The following is a 16,290-nucleotide window of genomic DNA, read 5'->3' on the forward strand; positions in this document are numbered from 1 at the left end:
AAAAAAAAATGATTCAAATAGAATGTATTTTAAAAGACTAAGAAAACAAGCATAGTGGATAAATTTGTCAAAGTGCAAAATTGGACAAATGTATTGGGTTCCCTATTAAAGATGTGTAAAAGATTAAATTAATCTCTTTTTGCAGTATGACGAACACACACTGAAAGCTGTGAAAAATAAAATCTACCTTAAATTTAAGTGCACTTATTGAGTGGGGAAAACAATTCTATGTCAAGACTATTTTGCACAAACCCCTTTGATCAATAAAACTGCACTTAGCTTTCTTCTGTAACATTTCATATTGTTGGGGCTTACAGAGAGAGGTGCCTTTGTTCGTTGTTCAAGGCACAATCTCTTCAGATCATGCACAGTATGAGTTTTTTTTTTCCTTCATATATTTGCCTCTCTGACTCCACAGGGCTTTGATAGCATTTACAGGGCCAATGAAAAGTTTTGACAAAATATTTACAAAAAAAAAAAAAGGCAATGTCAAAGTGAAGACTGATTTCCATAAAATAATCACAATTAATTCAAACCATGAAACATAAAATAAGTGACTGTGTAAAGTAGTTTAGGCACAAGGGTCAGAAGGTGAACAGAAAATCAGTACCAGTCACTCTTTTCTCTGACTTCTCTCCCTGGACATCCAAAAGCTCACTGTTTTTATCTCCAATTGGCACCACACCTGTGCTTGATTGGACACAGACACAATGGAACAGATCAGACAAGCAAAATCTAAACAGAGAAACGCTAAAATTGCAAATCTAATTTACAAACTGCTACATAATGAAGTTGTCTGCAAAACAAACTACATAATACAAGATAACTCAAAAGATTACTTTAAAGAAAACACACACAAAGCAATACACAAAAGAAAACCCTCTAATTGGTAGAACCCAGGAAGGTAATCACTGACATCATCCAGCCATTTAAGCAGGAAGTACTGGGCCGGCCCCTCCCACACTCCTGCCCTACTGCAGATCTATAAGCAGAAATGATGGTGAGTACAAAGGAAAACAAATACCTTAATAAATATACCTTGAAACAGATTCAACCTATAGTCCAGAAATAGTAACTTTAACCTAAACCTAGATAGATAGACACTGCAACATAATGCTAACACAAACAAACCTGGGATAGTAAGTGAAGCAAAAATGCAATGTTTAAATTAATCGTTATAACCAAATATAGAAAGTAAGTGAATGAGAAGGAATAAGGGGCAAGTGGTGAACACAAACTGAACCACTTTGTCACAGACTGCATAAATATTCACCCCCTTCAAAGTGGTTACAATCACAGCACAGAATGTGTGTGGACACGTCTTAGTCAAGCTGTGCATTTGGACGCTGCAATTTTACTACATTCTTCCATTCAAAACTTTTAAAGCTCTGAACAGTTGCGTGGGCATCGATCAGCTATGAATAGCTGTTTCCAAATCCGGCCACAAAGTCTCTTATCAGATAGTCCTGGGCTTGGACACGGCCACTCCAGCAGATTTACCTCGCTGTCTTCTAGCGATTCCTGTGTAGCTTTAGCTGGACGCTTCAAGTCGTTGTCTTGTTGGAAAATAAATGTTCTCGGAAGCTTTAGTTACACATTTTATTGCATTCATTTTACATTTTATCTTTACCAGCCTTCCAGGGCCAAGAAGCATCCCCGCATAGCACCATTTGGTCTAATGAAACTATTTACCTCTCATCAGACCAAAGAACTTTCTTCTTCTTGACCATGGTGTCTCCCACATACCTTTTGGCAAACTCTAGTTTGAGGCTTGATATTGTTTTTTTCTTCAGTGATGTCACTTTCCCATAAAGTTTGGACTGGTGAAGAACCAGGGTAGAGGTTGTTGTGTGCAGAGTCTCTCCCGTCTCAGCTGCTGAAGCTGGGAACTCCTTTAGGGTAGTCAAAGCTGCCCTGGGATCACATATTGTGGATCAGAATCCATTTGAAAGACCCAATCATGACCTATATGCAGTTTTCTGATAAATGTCAATGTATTTTCATTTAAAATCTGCACTAGGCATTGCACTCTAATAAGCAGTCACCATCTGGAGTGTTTGCTGCAGAAAAGGCTGATTCTAGTCTCATCTTATCAAAGCACATAGTATAGACATGGTAAAGTTTAGCGAATTCCACATGTTTATGTTTGGAGTGGTAGGACAGAAAAAAACGCATGCTTTTGTGAGATTTCTGTGAGTTTCTTGCAGTTTATTAACAATTTACACAGCCATAGTTGTATGACAAACAAAGCAAATTTTAAAATAAAAAATCATAATAATACTTTAATTATCAACTCTTTCTGATATCTTGCTCATTTAGGAAAGAAGCTGTCCAGAAAACTTTACAAAGCAAAGTTATACAGGAAAATGAAGCCAAAGACATTAAAAATAAATAACACTGCTATTGTTTAAGAGCAAAGCAATAACTAGATAAATCTGTTAATCAAATGCCAATAACAAAACCAAAAAGAAATGTGCATTAGAAAGAAAAAACTAATTAAAATAAAATGAAATTAATATAAATGGATCACTGGTCTTCTGTATCCACTTTAATCCATGTCTGTGTACCATTAATTTTGAGCATGATCAATTGATACACTGATCAAAGCATCTCTGTGGGGCCTCTAATACATGGGATACACATCTCCCAGCTTGCTATTGATTGGCTGCAACACTCAGTAACAGGGAATTGTTTGAGCAGATCAATGATGATAGCCAAAGCATTGTTATCAGTATTTAATAATGACTTTGTTATGGTATTTTGTAAATGAGTCCCCTTTTTGTTTCACTTGTTAAAAACTTTTTAATGATTTGGATTGTGTGGCAGTTGCTGTTAAGGCTTTCATGCCACAGCTTCTCAATTAACTTTCCGCTCTTGTTTCAGTCAATAGCCTATTATTTGAAGTTCATTAGTGCCAATTATTTGACAGTATACTCATTAAAATTGTAACCTGGGTGGATAATTTAATTGCATGGTTCTTATGAATATTGCATACAATAGTATTTATTTATAAGTGCTCTGAACAAATGCTTCAGAACTATTTCCTAATTTCAGCAGGAATATTTTGAAAATTTCTTTGTCAAATGTAATTTTCTTTTGGTACATTGTTGCATTACTTTAATAATAACTCTTGAACATGTTAAAAGCAATCGTTAAGTACTCTTTTGGGACTTTACATGATAAACAAACACACAGTTGCAGCTAATTTTGAAGTAGATAAAATTACAAAGGGTTTTAGAACTTTTGAATGATTAAACCCTAAAGTGCAACTGTATCCACACAACCCACCCCACCACCACCACCACCTTTTACTCTAATATTTCTTAATAAAGTCCAATGCATTTGGAAATGTTCCAGTGAAAAAATCTACTTGTGTAAATACAGATGTTCTGTTAACATTCAAATTTGTTGAATCTTCTGTTAAAGCCTATAAGGAGGACCAAGGGACACAGCAGACGGGACATGAATAAAGCTACAGTGAACTTCAAAGCAGGGTTTGGTCATAACAGCATCTCAACCTCTATTCAGTCCATCTGTTTAAAATTGAAAGCAGGTGAACTGCGCAAACCTGTAAAAACATTTAGTCTGAACTGACACACCTGCCAAGGAGAGCATTAATCCAATCGGCTACCGGTCATTTTTTGAAACAAAAACACAAAAAGCTGCACCACTGCATGGCGAACTTAGGACTCTACGAAACAAATGTCACACAGTCAGACAATCATTATGTGTTGCTATTTTGTTGCAGATCACTACTTTGCAAAAAGGAACTGCAGTTCCTCTACTTCAGCCAGAAAACTCTCAAAATACATGGTTACCTCCAATCAGAGGTGGCTGTAAGAAGGAACAGACTCTCTGAGGCAGACACCCGATGGTTTTAGGACCTAGTGTGGTAACAGGCCAACTTAGCTCAGCCCTAGTTTGCGCTTTGAGGAACCAACTTGTTTCTAACCAGAGGTTTGTCTCCCACAGCTCTTTGGTCCCTTGGATCCCATCGAGGTGAGAACTTGCCTCCACCACTGACTCCAGGATCTCCATGCTCTCCTTGATGCTCCTTTGATGCTCCATTGATGCGTCACCTGGACGGATCTCAGTTCCACCGATGTACAGCTCTATCTAGCAGCCTAACTGTCCACCATCCATTTCTATCTGAAATATTATCCTTCTCCAGATGCCACCATTCCCTACCAACCACATCTTCTGCCAAACAACTTCTTTGACAGCTTCAGACACTAAGCCGCTGAAATCCATTCTCTATCCTCCCCTACCTGTAAATCACCTGCCTAACCAGTTTGCCTTTCTCCTTAGTGTTTCCTCTGGTCTGATCCTCTGCAGCCACTCCTGGACTCCCTCTTCCTCTTTTCCACATCTCAATAAATTTGTTAAACCTACTTCTGTCTCTGTAGTTGTTTTCTCAGTGTCCATTTAAACTGGTATTATGACAACTTGACATTGTTAATAATTTTACTACTGTTCTGACTAGTTTCCTAACAACTGTTTTTTTTTAAGTTTCTTTCTCTGGCTTTTTTTTTTTTTTTAAACTTTGTTTTTATGAACTTCTGCATTTCATGTTTCATTCAGAATTTATCATTCTGTTGTCTTGTAATTATATAGTTGTTCAGAAGGAATTGCAACTCTGACTTTTTTAAGATAAAAGCAAAGCAACTATTAATATTATGTATCCATGCTCTTCAAAGAAGTCAGCTCAAATTACTAATATCATTTTCTATGTTATTTTGTTTAGGTGCCTAATTTTACCCAAATGATTCTTTCAATCTATTTTAACATGTATACATATTTAATGGTTAAGTTTTCCTAATAAGCATCTCCCACCCACATAAAACTGATTGTCTCCTGGCATGGCACAATCTGTCCAACTGTAGAATGTTCTGATTGTGTTTCCAACAGGGAGCTACAACAGAAATGAATTAATAAAATGAGCAGGTTTTAGGATGTGATTCCTACTTAGTTAAAAAGCCCCCGACTGTGCATGGAGATTCTTGAAGCTTGACAGATACCCAACAAGAAATAATCACTATTTGATCTAGTGAGGTAAATATGTGTAGTACACTTCTTATCGCACATGCAACTAGTGCTACCCGAGAAACGTTCTCAGCGTTAATCAGTTCAAATCACAGTGATTGCTCTCAGCAGAAAATTAATCTAATTTTCTGTCAAAGCTGCTGCCAGTTACTTAAGATTTGATCTCTTTCATTATTTCACACTCATTTCTTTCCTCCCTCACTTTCCCACTTACGCTTTAGGCCGCGGTTAATTAAAATGGAAAGGAAAGGATTTGCAGTCAGTTATTCAGGACAGCTTTGAGTGGAAGTTAATTACAGAGTCCAATGAATCATAAGAAGAACATTTTCAGCTGGTTTTGGAAAAAGTCAAACCGCTAACCTATGATTGGGTTAAAATTAACATAGTATTCAAACATAACTTAGACCTGCTGTTTTATTCTAAGAAAAAAACCTGGTTCGGAAATGAAGCTTCTGGTAATGTTATGAAGTGACAACGTTGGTATTGGTCATCCCGGTAAGCGGTATGGGTCTACATTTTATAAATCAACCAGCCAGCTTTCAAATTGATGTACGTTTGCTGGACAATAAAAAGGACTCTGCAAATCCCTTCACCAGATTAAATAGAACTTTGCCAAGTAAATTTTAGTTGTATAATAATATATATTGCTACTTAAACCATGTTCCACATTCATTCACATTCTTTCTTCTGCTCAAATTAATCATTTGGGCAGAATTCCTGAAATACAACATGTCTGAAGTCTATCCCAATACTACACATGAGGACATTGTGGGCAGCCAAGGCACCAGCCCTTCACAGTCAGCATAAAGACAATGCATGTACAACATGCACACATCAGAAGGCAATTTAGAGTACAGTTCAAAATCTCGCCACTGTATTTGTTTCTAGTTTAAGTTAAACTCAAACTAAAAATGCAACCAAAATGCATTTTATCTTTTCAAGATCATTGCTGACGTAAGACTTTTTCTCTCTCTTTTCAGTGCAGAGTTTTTGCTGCATACTTTAATTTTCTGCAGAGTCGATTGGCAGAGTGTTCTGTTTTCTGGTCTTTCTGAAATGAAAATAGCCTCTCTGTGAAATCCACAGGTTTCAGCTGAATAAAATGGTGAGGAAGAACAATAACTCGCATTACTCCAGTTTTAAAGCCTTTGACTGACTGCCTACACATTGTAGATTGTAAGGTGCTTTTTAATTACTTTATAATCATACTGAACCCAATCTGCTGCATTTGTCACAAATCTGCTTACATGATTGGAGCCATCCCGCTCCCACAGGTTTTCTGAAAAAAGGTATTTGAATAGTATTCAAAGCAGGGAGTAAACCGACAGCGAAAACATGACATTATAATTGAGGCAAAAATGAAAGCTGTTGATTGACAGAAGACTGTCCCTTCTTTCAAAGTTAAATGTTACACATTAAATGTTATCCGTCATTAGAGTGTTATATTTGTGTCTATGTTGTGTGTACCTCTATATGTATAGTGTGTTGAAATTGTGTAAAGCAGATAACTTTATTTTTGGGTTTGTTTTGTTAATAATTTTAGATATCTCATAAATATTCTTGTTTGATTACTCTCTTAATTTTCTGCAGCTTCATGTTTATATGTTAAAGAACAACTACAAGTAATATTTAAACCATATTTACCTTTTTTTTTTGGAATAGTGAGCTGTTTTTGTTTTTTAATTTGACCTAAGTCTTCCACTGAATCTTCATATTTTTCTGTATTCTGTGTGGATCCATAAAAAATGGTATGACTCGTGAAATTTTAAGAGTGACACTGGGAAAATGTTTGCTACAACACAAGAAAATAAATTGCCATTCTCGTGTGCAAATAGTATTTACAAAAAGTATCTGTGTATCACTCTAGTCGAACAAAACTAATCACTTCGGGAACGTTTTTGTGTGCAGAAGTTATTAAAAGTATTTGATCTAGTTGACATTTAATTATTAGTTATTTAATCTGTCACTGAAGCGTTCACAGTACCACGATGCTACGGGTTCCTGATTACCTAATAGACTTTATGCCAAAAAGGAAACATAGAAGTGAAGAATGTAAGAAAGGAATCATCTCCTATTCAAAAAAAAAACATAGAGACACATACTGTAAATGTGAATACTTATTTTGCATCAATTTGTCTGCACAGGAGACATGTTTCACAGCTTAGACTCACTCTTTTCCACCTTTCATTGATTCATTGGAGAAAGTGCTTATCTTGGCAGTCGGGGTCCATTAACTGTGATACTTTTCCGGGATGCTTGTTGTTTAGACCATTATTAAACTCCTGTTAACAGCTGCAGAAGATCGCATTAGCCAAGAACAGATTCTTTCTCCGTGACACCCTCCAATATTCTAGGGAAGCACGAGCACTAAGAGACTCTCTGCTGCTGTAAGACATCTGTTTTCAAACATTAGGAATGCTTCAGGGCTTCTAATGGAGTCTCCAGGGGTAAAAAAAAAAAGACTCCATCTTTGAGGAGTGCCAGATTCTACCTTCAGTGTTTGACCAGTCTATATTTTATGTTTATTAACACCGTTTTGATATGCAAAGATTGTTTTGATTGCATGTATCTATTCATCCATCTATTAATTCATTCATTTTCCACTCGCATCCTATGCAGGATGTGAGTAGAATAGTTCTACATCGCTATTCAGGATAGTGGTGTGGAAAATACTTGGTTGTAATTCTCCACAAGACAGATAACTGTACATAATCCCTCCTAAGGTTATGTTTACTCTTCTTTATGGAGCCATTTATGCATGGAGAAAGAAAGAAAAATATTTTTTTTTTCTTGAATATTGTTTCTCTTTCTCATCACATGTGTGCAGTTATCTTTATTTCCTCAAGCTCTGACAGTAGAAAGAATAAGTGCAAGTGAAAAATCAATATTATGAAAATATTAGGAACAGAGTGCATCTGGAGAATAACTACCATTCTTATTGCTCTCTTTATTGGAGAACCTGAATCATCCTTTAATAACTAATAGAAGACATTTATTACTATCCAGGCCAAGAGGGTTATAGGTAAAACAAGAATGGAAGCAGAACACTGCAGATAAGGGGATGTAGATCAGTAGCTTCATGTTAAAAAAAAATAAACTAAACTGAAAATAACAGTAAATGTGACCAATCTTACCTTCTCGCAAGACAACCTTTTAGCAAAAATGCTGCTGATTACTTAGAAAATAAATTTATTTTCTAAGTAATCAGCAGCATTTTTGCTGCAATAGAGTAACTTAAAGTTTTGTGCTTTTCAAGACATAATAATGGTGCAGGGAACTATTGTTCAGTGCTGTATTTCATATAACTGTATTTATTGGCCTTGGACTCTCATTTTCACATTGCAACCACAAATGTCAGGTTTTATTAGTACTTAATGTGAAGGACCGACGTAAAACACTGCATAATTGTAGTGTGAAAAGAAAAGGATAAGTAGTTTAAAAAGGACAATCCGAAAAGTGTGGCATGCATTTTGTCATCCAGCCACAGTTACTCTGATACTCCAAACAAATTTAGTGCATCAGTTATACACTGGACCTCCTGTATTCATGGAGGTTAGAGACCACAGCCGCCCACAACCCGCTGAAATATGCAAATACTGAGACTCCCACTAAAAATGCTTATAACTGCCTGTTTTAAGAGTTTATACACTAAACATACTTTAATAGTTCACACGGTGTTCCTCATCTTCACTATGGAGGGACATCCAATCACCTGTACTCCAGCTGTACTCCCTTAAAGTTGCATGTCAACTATTGCGCCCTGGTATTTCATCTTCCCAAGCTACATTTACTTCTTTTGAATATATCAGATGTGCTCCATAGAAAACAGGCTAGTTCTTTCCTCTCTGCAGTGTTGTCGGCAGGTGGGGTCTCCAGCTGACGGTCATTAGGAGTAATCTAGGAGCAGTATGGCACTGATCAAGAATGACGTCACATCTGCTCATTAATATTGACAAACACCTGTGACAGCTAAAGTTGCCCGGATGTTCGGAGAAGTGGAGTGCAAACGTTCGACGGCAACATCTGCGATACCTATAATTTTGAAGGATAATGACGTCCTGGGAGCTTCATTTTAACATGCTTCGATCAGGAAACATTCTGCATAGCAGTATTGAACTGAAGAGGGCTCAAAGTGGGCAGAAAGAAAACAGTATTAGTAGAATTACTAGCAAAGGGAATTTCTTCCTTCTTAGCGTGGACGGGTTGTGTGGTAGCTAGCACTTGCTGGCAATACAAAAATATAGACCTCAAAACACTAAGCAATACCAACATGGAAAACCAATTCACGCGGTAGTCCACACTGCACAAACTACATAAATCCTATTGTGATCAGACCAAGCAAGATTGCTTTTTTAACCCTACATTCTTTATTATAGCTTCACTTATAAAGATAAACATATCTGGTATCCAAAGAAACATCATAATTTTGGCTAAAGACCTAGGAATAGCATATCTATGCAAACCAATCACAGATACAACTGCAGCCAGTTGAATTAGAAAGTAAGCAACCACAAAATTACATCACTGCAAATCTCAGCTGGTCACGTCTTCGACTGACACGATCATCCGTTGAGAGCAGAGCTTTTACAAAGTCCAGAAATATATGTTTTGTTGTAATCCACACAGATTTGACAGTTATTTTGAAGAGCATAATTATCACTTGAGTTTTAAAAACATAATACCTTGGTGTTTTTTTTTTGTTGTTGTTTTTTTTTTTTGTCAGAATCCTAAATCCACTGGAATAAGTTTGTATTCATAGAGCAACTCCTGAGGTAAACTCATGGTCTGAATGTCCTGCATTTCAGTGTGTGTTGTGTTTATGTTTATGACAATGGGTGATATTATGTATTATATGTTTATGTTTTTATTCCACTGAGAAAAAGCTTCATAAATGTACTGCATGCAAAACTATTGTGTGATATGGAAATATTTGTTTATGTGGAAAAGTCACATCTGTTGGACGTTTGCCCAAACCAGCAGGCAAACGTCTTTCCAATGCATTCTGTTCTCTTTTTTTGGCTTTTGATAACATGGAAAATAAAGTTACATCATCCAGTTTGTCAATCACTATTTCATCCTCTTCCGAACTTCTGAACTCGTAACAGTTGTTCCTGTCTGCCATGATTACTGAAAACACCATAATGTTTTTGCAGTGAGTGCTTTTCACAGTGTGTCTTGTGGACCTTCAAGGGTGTGTGGAAACATGAATGTCCCACAACTCGACTTCAGCCCAACATTTCAAGCAACCTCACTGAGAGCTGTAAAATCTCTAGGAAAGCAAAGTACTGATGCAACTCAAAATGTAATTGTGACACATTATTCATTCTTCCTCATGTATGGCTAATACACGAGGAAGCTGTATTTGTACTCTCAGACAAATACAGCTTATAAAAATTGTAGACGCAGGGATTTAAGTTAGTTAAACAATAACGTAGAATAAGGCTTTGCAAACTCTTTGACTTTATTCATACAAGAGAAAAGACAAGAACCTTGTAGATGAGGAAATTACGCATCAATCATATTCAGTCTTTCTGAGACTTACCTTTGGAGCCACCCTGTTCTGCACAGTTAATTACTGAGCTGGCAAACTCTGGGAAGGGCAGTTCTCAAGTTCTGGCTACAGGTCACTGGCTTCAAATAGTCGATTAACTGTTCTTGATCATCACTTCACTGCAGACTTTTCAGATGTCTCTTAAATATGAAAGTTTGATATGAAAAGCTAAAAAGATACAAAACACTATTTTAGTCTATCTATCTATCTATCTATCTATCTATCTATCTATCTATCTATCTATCTATCTATCTATCTATCTATCTATCTATCTATCTATCTATCTATCTATCTATCTATCTATCTATCTATCTATCTATCTATCTATCTATCTATCTATCTATCTATCTATCTTTCTCTCTTTACTTTCTTTCTTGTTTAGTGTCTAATTTTCTCTCTCTAATAACCAACCCCTTGTACTAAGCTTTGCTTCCTCCAGAGGGTCTGGAGAAACGATTGCGTCCTGGAGGCGTGGACTCTATCTGCTGAGGTGTTAAATTTTGCCCAATCACTAACGTTTGCCCGTGACGTATGTAAGGTACCGGTTCGACGCTAAGAAGCTTACCAGAAGTTTCCTGCGCTACAAACAATCATCCTCCACTGTGAAGAGAGAAGTGCTGATCTGAATGAGTCGGCTGTTAATGTCGATTCAATATGTGGAAGTGGCCAACATGGACTGAACAGCTTAGTTCACTTCCTTTACTGTCATTGCTAAAACTACAGACCTTATGAAACGGGGCAGAAAATCTGTTATCTTTCACAACTTCTCCCTCTGTTAGCTAATTGGCCTGGTCAAAAGTTGACTGGAGACAATCTGAGTCAAGGAGAGCGAGCCCAGACTGTGCTGGAAGTGAGAAGTTTTTTCGAGCGGAATTGCATAGGAAGACAACAGCCAGGCTACTTCTCAGCCCACTGAGATCCATTTTTGTGGCATTCAGTTTTCAGTTTTTGTTTAGTGGTGTAGAGGTATACAGCCAAAGGGAGAGCTGTGTTCTGACTGTTTTTAACTTAATGATTGCCAAGCATTACCCTATTCTGTAGGTCCTTTGTCCTTCTTTATGAAGACACCTTCAGAAAACATCAGTATTTCTAATAACATTTGTTTTATAACTACAGAAAACCAACTACAACTGAAAGAATGGTCTGGTTTGTTTGTGAACAGGACAAATACATTTTAAATATAAGTTGGCATTTGCCTAGAGAGCAAGAATTTGATCCAGCCATTGTCTTATCCAAAATTGAGGTCCTGTGTGTTGGGGAAATACACAGTCCTAGCCTAAGTCTAGGACAGTGTTTCTCAATTCTACTCCTCGGGGACCACTGCCCTGGTTAACAGGCAGCACTTCATGTCATTCATATGAGGTCATCTAATGATTTGTATCAGCTGTTTTAGAACGGAGACACTTCTAAAATATGCAGGGGCAGCGGTCCCAGAGGACTGGAATTGAGAAGCTCAGAAATGATTTGTAGTTTCTTCAGGAACTTGTGGTTCTCCCTCAAAATTATCTTCCATTGAAATTTGTCTGGAAAAAAGGGAGGCATTCTGCTCAGGTGATTGAATCTTAACTATCTCAACAAAATGGAGCACCACAACATCAAGGGAGGAAATCACATTTGATTATTGGGGCGGTGGGACAATAAACCAGGAGGGAGATTAAATGTTTAGATATGAGTTTGGCTCAGTGTCACTGATCTAATGTCTGCTACAACGTCTAAAAAAACAATGGTTATTGTAGTGTTTTTCAATACAAGTTATGGGGTATTTTTTTGTTTTTGTCGTGTCCTGGATGACTGAGAACCTATAAGTAGGTAGAAATTATGAATATCTGGGAAGTATCTGTCATGATCCCGTTTCTTTGTGTTTATTTTTGAGTTATTTCTGTGTTTATTGTTATCCTGTTCCCTGAGTCTATGTCTTGATTACCCCGCGTGTATTTATGTCCACCTGTTGTCTCCGTCTCTTGTCGGGTCCTTGTCTTATGTCTGTCTCAGTTTGTCTAGTTTTCCATTTGTACTGTTAAGTCCTGGTTTACTAAGCTCCGTGTTCAGACTTCGTGACAGTGCTACCGGTAACTAGCCGTGTGCAATAGTTCTCTCCCGTGCTGCCTGTCCTGGACTGTTTTATGCGTTATTGTCATCATTAAAACCATCATTATCATCACCTTACCTGGGTCTCAGCGTCACTCCTCATCACCTACCACCAATTCTTTACAGTATCATAACTTAAACTTAATGCTCAAAGCACCAGGGATTTTCTAGAAATGTATTGAGAGTTTATTTTGTAATTTTAAAGACTGTACATAGAAGATGGTGAAAAAAGGAGCTGATAGCGAAAATTCAAGCTGGAAGACTCCGCCCCCTCCGTTCGCCCATCGGCGTCATGCTCATCTCCGACCTCAGCGCTGGTCCTCACCCGGCCCGTCCAATCATCAATCAAGCTCTGCATAAAAGGATCCACACCCAAGCAGTCAGCCGGTTCCCAGCTGCATTCAACCCACCACCGCCCCTTCTCCACCCACATCCTTCGGCTCTCCAGGATAGCACCCTTTCCCGACCTCCACCACCAGTGTCGGGCCCCGGGGGAGAGCATCCCTAATCAGTTATTGGGATGTTCATCGAGTTCACATCAAATCTCAGCTCAAATCAGCTACTGGGTCCCGAGTGCCAAAGAACTGCTATTCATTCCTGTCATTAAATCTTTTAATTGTTCCTTTTTCTTTGTCTGAGTCTGTCCAGATTGAAATAAAGGTACACTTTATTTTTATTCTATTTACCGTCAGCTGCTCTGCTCTATTTCTCCTCTGCTCTCTGCTCCCACACACTGAGCTGTCAGCCACTCACAATGCTCAGGCTTTCCCTCCTTTTTCAATCTCACTTCATTAACAGAGTTAAATGTGATTGAAATACACTGCTCAAAAAAATAAAGGGAACACTCAAATAACACATCCTAGATCTGAATGAATGAAATATTCTCATTGAATACTTTGTTCTGTACAAAGTTGAATGTACTGACAACAAAATCACACAAAAATCATCAATGGAAATCAAATTTATTAACCAATGGAGGCCTGGATTTGGAGCCACACACAAAATTAAAGTAAAATGTTCCCTTTATTTTTTTGAGCAGTATATTTGTTAAGGGAAAAAATTGCTTAAGTCTATCAAAGCAGTGCAGGCAGTTTTGCTAGTTTTGATTTACAAGGCATAATAAGGCAGTTTATCATGATTCAGCCGAAGTAAAGAAGTGCCAGTGGGGTGAGGGGTCTTAAGGATTTGTTATTAAAATATTAAGCTGAACAATTTGACCAACCAAGCTTGACTTCCTTTGTCTTTGTTTAGGGTAATTTTGGAATGTGAGCTTTTTTTGTTTATAGGAACAATGGCGAGTCAAGATAAAATAACCAACAAAAATCATCTCTTCCAGCATTTGCAGGGCTTAAGTAACCTGGCTGTCTATTTTTATATATTTGAGAATTAGTCGTAAATATTGTCACTTTCAAATTGCAAGGGATAAATTTGCAGTAATGTGACCCAGTAAAGCATATTGAAGGATTAGTGCCACAGAGATACGAAGACTACTCTTTTATTGCCAAGGTCACAGATAAAAGTAGGTTGTAAAGCATTGTTTGAAATCCTCTTAAAGAACTCAAGAAACAATTCTGTTTTGGTACAGGATATCATTTAATCAATAAATGTAACATTATTTTCTATTTCAGCGAAAATGTCCACGTGAAGCTTCTTTTATATGCTGATATTTCAGATTTTTTGAAATGTACAATTTAAATAAAACATATGCTTTCAAACACATGAAGTACCTTGTCCTTGACTTGACTAAAATTAGACAATATATGAAACTGTCGAACCATGGCTCACTTTATAATCTCCTCCTGAAAGTGCCTTTAAGTGCAGTGGTGCCATAAACAATGACCATTTTTTAAATGATAAGGGAATATGGCATGGAAAAAGCAATGTCTGTCTGTAGTTGTGTGCACTTGGCTCATTTATTAATTTATTTTAGTACTGAAGAAAGCTCCAGGGAGTTAAATGTTTTTAAAAAATCCATGATTAATGAAAGATTAATCATGAATTTTGTAGAGGAACAGGAAGAGTTGTCACTCTCTATTTGGGCCTGTTTGGAGTTGGGTAGAAGGAGGAGACAGGAAAGGGGGGAAAGGGTGGGAGATTGTGGGATGGTGGATTGGAGTGGATCTGGGGGTGGATGTCAAGGAGTGAGAGAAGGCAGGGGGAACTGCCAATGAAAATGACGGGAAAAGGGTTTTGGAATTCATGAGATGTTGACATAGCAAGAAGCCTGCAACACTACAGCACAGCCTTTGTTGTGTGACCCCATTAAATCAGCCATCACATTGTGGGCAGCACAGAGTCACAAATGGGATACAAAAGGCCTTGCTTTACTTTTGGACCAATACAGATACTATACCGAATATAGCTGAGAATGGAGTAAAAAATTATGTCCAAATGTGATGTTTTGAAAAGAAAACTTTCTTTCTAAAATATATGTAATTACTGGTATAACAATCCAGTCAACTTTAGGTGTGACCCCACATTATTTAAGAAGGCCACTATAACAGTTTTCAAGGACGGTAAGCCTATTATGGCAAAGTAAGTCTACTATTTAAAATAATAAGATCTATTTTAAAGTAAGAATGATAGTTGTTCCTGAAACTGCAGTATTGTGTTGACAACAGCGCAGTTGCTTTTGAAGGCTTCTCATCAAGCTAGCTGACAACACCAAGTTACTAAAATACAGAATAAAGCTTCTTGCCTGAATACCAATTTGAGAGGGAGCAGGGTAGATAGAGAAGGGGAAGGGATGCAGCAAATGGCTTGAGACCAGGAATCGAACCCAGGACAGCCACTTTTAAAGTTAAAGACTTGCCAGTCACCTTGTCTGGTTAACAGAATGTTTTTGCTACACCCCTGTATGCTTTGCAAATTACTCTCATTTTAACAGCAGTTGAAGTTGTACGTATCTGAGGAATTTTAAAGTGTTGCACAAACAATGAGCAAAGTACTTGACTATTCCGTGTAGTATTGAAAACTACCCTCGTGAGGATTCGGTTTCTTCAAAGGTAAGAACTCCTCCAGTGAGAATTATTTTCACACCTCATTAAAACATTTTCAGTGCCAGTTGAAACAAACGTTGAGCAATAGCACCAGGAAATGGAAGCTGAAGCAGTTTGAATCAGATAATAACATGTCACAATCGTGCAATATGACCCTTCATATTTGACAAAATGTCATGTTTATTGTTTGTTTCAAAATTGTTTGCTGTATTATATTTTAATCATATAAGCCACTTTAAACTCCCTTGTTGCTGAAATATGATGTACAAAGAATTTGTCTTATCTTGTATATTCTGCTAAATACTAATAAGTTTATATATTTTACAGGGTCAATTACATATAACATAAAATACAAGATAATTTTAAAGAAGAACTAGATATTCTCAATTTAATTTGGTTTTATTATTTCTTTGCATCCACACACACATATTTGCTTAAATGTCCCTTATAAATTATACATTTGTACACAGATTTGTAGCCATCAACAAGCTTCTGGCATAACGTGGCTGGATATTTGACCACTCTTCTTGGCAGAATTGGTAGCACTAATTTAAACTAGGCTGTCAATCATAGCAAACACATTTATATTGTTGATGTGGAGGATTTTGG

At 37.2% G+C, this 16,290-nt stretch overlaps 1 long non-coding RNA gene across 1 annotated transcript; it reads left to right on the forward strand.

Moving 5' to 3' along the window:
* Positions 1 to 3,753: 3,753 nt before the first annotated feature.
* On the forward strand, positions 3,754 to 4,391 carry LOC148155801 (uncharacterized). The gene is made up of 2 exons (XR_015764971.1): positions 3,754 to 3,892; positions 3,973 to 4,391. It is a non-coding gene; the product is annotated as an uncharacterized LOC148155801 (long non-coding RNA).
* Positions 4,392 to 16,290: the final 11,899 nt, after the last annotated feature.

This window comes from Poecilia mexicana, unplaced genomic scaffold, assembly GCF_051168715.1.
Source record: "Poecilia mexicana isolate PSO_F unplaced genomic scaffold, ASM5116871v1 scaffold_13, whole genome shotgun sequence".
NCBI classification, from domain to species: Eukaryota; Metazoa; Chordata; class Actinopteri; order Cyprinodontiformes; family Poeciliidae; genus Poecilia; species Poecilia mexicana.